The following is a 5,000-nucleotide window of genomic DNA, read 5'->3' on the forward strand; positions in this document are numbered from 1 at the left end:
TAACCTAACCTATACGGTACCTTAACCTAACCTATATTGTACCTTAACCTAACCTATATTGCGCCTTAACCTAACCTCTATTGTAACTTAACCTAACCTATATTGCTCCTTAACCTAACCTATATTGCACCTTAACCTAACCTATATTGCACCTTAACCTAACCTATATTGCGCCTTAACCTAACCTATATTGCGCCTTAACCTAACCTATATTGCGCCTTAACCTAACCTATATTGCGCCTTAACCTAACCTATATTGCGCCTTAACCTAACCTATATTGCGCCTTAACCTAACCTATATTGCGCCTTAACCTAACCTATATTGCGCCTTAACCTAACCTATATTGCGCCTTAACCTAACCTATATTGCGCCTTAACCTAACCTATATTGCGCCTTAACCTAACCTACATTGCGCCTTAACCTAACCTACATTGCGCCTTAACCTAACCTACATTGCGCCTTAACCTAACCTATATTGCGCCTTAACCTAACCTATATTGCGCCTTAACCTAACCTATGTTGCGCCTTAACCTAACCTATGTTGCGCCTTAACCTAACCTATGTTGCGCCTTAACCTAACCTATGTTGCGCCTTAACCTAACCTATGTTGCGCCTTAACCTAACCTATGTTGCGCCGTAACCTAACCTATGTTGCGCCGTAACCTAACCTATGTTGCGCCTTAACCTAACCTATGTTGCGCCTTAACCTAACCTATGTTGCGCCTTAACCTAACCTATGTTGCGCCGTAACCTAACCTATGTTGCGCCGTAACCTAACCTATGTTGCGCCGTAACCTAACCTATGTTGCGCCGTAACCTAACCTATGTTGCGCCGTAACCTAACCTATGTTGCGCCGTAACCTAACCTATGTTGCGCCGTAACCTAACCTATGTTGCGCCGTAACCTAACCTATGTTGCGCCGTAACCTAACCTATGTTGCGCCGTAACCTAACCTATGTTGCGCCGTAACCTAACCTATGTTGCGCCGTAACCTAACCTATGTTGCGCCGTAACCTAACCTATGTTGCGCCGTAACCTAACCTATGTTGCGCCGTAACCTAACCTATGTTGCGCCGTAACCTAACCTATGTTGCGCCGTAACCTAACCTATGTTGCGCCGTAACCTAACCTATGTTGCGCCGTAACCTAACCTATGTTGCGCCGTAACCTAACCTATGTTGCGCCGTAACCTAACCTATGTTGCGCCGTAACCTAACCTATGTTGCGCCGTAACCTAACCTATATCGTATCTTAACCTAACCTATATCGTATCTTAACCTAACCTATATCGTATCTTAACCTAACCTATATCGTATCTTAACCTAACCTATATCGTATCTTAACCTAACCTATATCGTATCTTAACCTAACCTATATCGTACCTTAACCTAACCTATATTGCCCCTTAACGTAACCCATATTGCGCTGTAACCCAACACACGTTGGGCCTTAACCCAACACACGTTGGGCCTTAACCCAACACACGTTGGGCCTTAACCCAACACACGTTGGGCCTTAACCCAACACACGTTGGGCCTTAACCCAACACACGTTGGGCCTTAACCCAACACACGTTGGGCCTTAACCCAACACACGTTGGGCCTTAACCCAACACACGTTGGGCCTTAACCCAACACACGTTGGGCCTTAACCCAACACACGTTGGGCCTTAACCTGCTCTGTAATTGTCATACGACGCGTTAAATTAGTGTAGTGTTGCCTAACTGCAACCCCCGCAATATAGTTTGCTACTCGCACTGCCCGGTCCCCAGTGTATCGCTTCATGTTAAACACCTTGCAGCTATACACTGTAATGTGGATGGCAGCAGGACGTACATGCTCAATGCCCTTTGCAGTTGTTCATTGGCATTCGCAGTTGTTCATTGGCATTCGCATGGCGAAGCACTTAGCCTACGCTGTGGTATGGCCTGTGTCAACTGTCCGCTGATATTGTACGTCCAAATCACACACTGTACTGCACATTGGTCCTCATGTACTGAATGATACATCGTGGTACATGTGACCGTACAACGACTGCGCCAACAACGGCGAACCATGCGGTCCAAATGTTGTGCACGCAGCTACGTGTCGTCTCCCTATAAGAGCTGGATTGCAGTGTGGTATGCCCTGGATGGCGATCAGCATGAGCCGTCTGTTGATGTAGTGGCGCGTGTTGTCAGACGTTGTCGTCTCTTCTCACACACCGTGATAGCATGGTGCACTGCGTTCCACATCTGCGACATGCGACAGAGGCCGGTTGACAGTCGTTCGCGCAATGGACATCGCATACGTACGGGGGCCACCTTCCACGTGTTTGCGAAGCGTGCACATGTTGTTGCGTGTATGTGGGCAGACATAGTGTGTCGTGACACCTGACACAGGCATGCAACAATCGTTGAATTTGCAAATGGCGATGGACGCCTACGTTTGCTGGTGACGTTACGCAAATGAACAACTGGTAAACCGTTGTGGTGCGGTTGTTCTCGCTAGAGGTGAATCAGTGATGGCGACGATCGGTTGAGCTACCAACCGGTTGTTTCAGCGATACCCACCATGCCCACGAACGTGAATGGCATGTGGGTGTGAAGCGATACGCGGCGGTGGCTGGGTGGGACCGGCCCCGGCCGGTGAGGGGGGGCCTCCCGGCGTGCTGGCCGCGCGGTGCGTGGGCGCACGCGCTACAGCCGGCTGGTGGGGGCGGCCACTGGCAGGCGCGCCGGCCGACGGAGGCGGCAGGCGGCGCAGCTGCGCGCCGGCGCACCCTGCACGCGGCGCCGTGCGGCCAAAGTAGGTCCTCGCGGGCCCGGTGCGAAGCGCGGTGGACATCTGCAGTGTGCTGGTCCGATTGAGGACTGTGTGCGCTGAGGATGCGCCGCCGCCCGGCGCTCGGCGCCGCGACGCCGTCTGCTGCTCGGTCGCCTCTGCGGTTCTCGCAGGTGGTTTGTATCGCAGCTGTGCGGACGTGTTGGCGCGTGCGCTGTGCTGGGAGAGTTCGCTTCGGCACCCAAGTGGGGCTTTTGTCCTTCTGTGGCGCTGGCGTTGGAGCTGCCGGTCACCGTAGGTGGCGCGTGTTGTCTCCCGCCGGCAATGCCACGACAGCACGCTCCCGGGCCTCTGTCGGCAGCGGCAAGCTCAGTTGGGAGCACGGGTGGTCGCACCTAAAGCGTCTACTCGCCAAACTCCGGGCGATTGCGCCTCTCTCGAACCCGACCAAGTACTTAGGACGGCGCTGCGCGCCGCCGGGACCTGAGAGGGTTTCGAGGTGTATGGTGCAGGGGAGCTCAGCCTCCTCCTGTTTGCAGAATAATTGAGCGGACGCTTGCGTGTTCGCGCGGGCCCCCGGGACACACTCCCGGGCGGCCGGCTGCTCAGCTCTAGTTGACGCAGCTCCCTGGTTGATCCTGCCAGTAGTCATATGCTTGTCTCAAAGATTAAGCCATGCATGTCTCAGTACAAGCCGCATTAAGGTGAAACCGCGAATGGCTCATTAAATCAGTTATGGTTCCTTAGATCGTACCCACGTTACTTGGATAACTGTGGTAATTCTAGAGCTAATACATGCAAACAGAGTCCCGACCAGAGATGGAAGGGACGCTTTTATTAGATCAAAACCAATCGGTCGGCTCGTCCGGTCCGTTTGCCTTGGTGACTCTGAATAACTTTGGGCTGATCGCACGGTCCTCGTACCGGCGACGCATCTTTCAAATGTCTGCCTTATCAACTGTCGATGGTAGGTTCTGCGCCTACCATGGTTGTAACGGGTAACGGGGAATCAGGGTTCGATTCCGGAGAGGGAGCCTGAGAAACGGCTACCACATCCAAGGAAGGCAGCAGGCGCGCAAATTACCCACTCCCGGCACGGGGAGGTAGTGACGAAAAATAACGATACGGGACTCATCCGAGGCCCCGTAATCGGAATGAGTACACTTTAAATCCTTTAACGAGTATCTATTGGAGGGCAAGTCTGGTGCCAGCAGCCGCGGTAATTCCAGCTCCAATAGCGTATATTAAAGTTGTTGCGGTTAAAAAGCTCGTAGTTGGATTTGTGTCCCACGCTGTTGGTTCACCGCCCGTCGGTGTTTAACTGGCATGTATCGTGGGACGTCCTGCCGGTGGGGCGAGCTGAAGGCGTGCGACGCGCCTCGTGCGTGCTCGTGCGTCCCGAGGCGGACCCCGTTGCAATCCTACCAGGGTGCTCTTGAGTGAGTGTCTCGGTGGGCCGGCACGTTTACTTTGAACAAATTAGAGTGCTTAAAGCAGGCAAGCCCGCCTGAATACTGTGTGCATGGAATAATGGAATAGGACCTCGGTTCTATTTTGTTGGTTTTCGGAACCCGAGGTAATGATTAATAGGGACAGGCGGGGGCATTCGTATTGCGACGTTAGAGGTGAAATTCTTGGATCGTCGCAAGACGAACAGAAGCGAAAGCATTTGCCAAGTATGTTTTCATTAATCAAGAACGAAAGTTAGAGGTTCGAAGGCGATCAGATACCGCCCTAGTTCTAACCATAAACGATGCCAGCCAGCGATCCGCCGCAGTTCCTCCGATGACTCGGCGGGCAGCCTCCGGGAAACCAAAGCTTTTGGGTTCCGGGGGAAGTATGGTTGCAAAGCTGAAACTTAAAGGAATTGACGGAAGGGCACCACCAGGAGTGGAGCCTGCGGCTTAATTTGACTCAACACGGGAAACCTCACCAGGCCCGGACACCGGAAGGATTGACAGATTGATAGCTCTTTCTTGATTCGGTGGGTGGTGGTGCATGGCCGTTCTTAGTTGGTGGAGCGATTTGTCTGGTTAATTCCGATAACGAACGAGACTCTAGCCTGCTAACTAGTCGCGTGACATCCTTCGTGCTGTCAGCGATTACTTTTCTTCTTAGAGGGACAGGCGGCTTCTAGCCGCACGAGATTGAGCAATAACAGGTCTGTGATGCCCTTAGATGTTCTGGGCCGCACGCGCGCTACACTGAAGGAATCAGCGTGTCTTCCTAGGCCGA

The 5,000-nt window shown here is 52.6% G+C and overlaps 1 non-coding gene across 1 annotated transcript in view; it reads left to right on the forward strand.

Annotated features, from left to right (window-relative positions):
* Nucleotides 1-3,390: 3,390 nt before the first annotated feature.
* Nucleotides 3,391-5,000, forward strand: part of LOC126434205 (small subunit ribosomal RNA) — a 1,910-nt gene continuing 300 nt past the window's right edge. Inside the window, exon 1 of the ribosomal RNA XR_007579054.1 lies at nt 3,391-5,000. This exon is cut by the window's right edge and continues 300 nt beyond it. This is a non-coding gene — a ribosomal RNA (small subunit ribosomal RNA).

Source organism: Schistocerca serialis, unplaced genomic scaffold (genome assembly GCF_023864345.2).
Source record: "Schistocerca serialis cubense isolate TAMUIC-IGC-003099 unplaced genomic scaffold, iqSchSeri2.2 HiC_scaffold_1184, whole genome shotgun sequence".
NCBI classification, from domain to species: Eukaryota; Metazoa; Arthropoda; class Insecta; order Orthoptera; family Acrididae; genus Schistocerca; species Schistocerca serialis.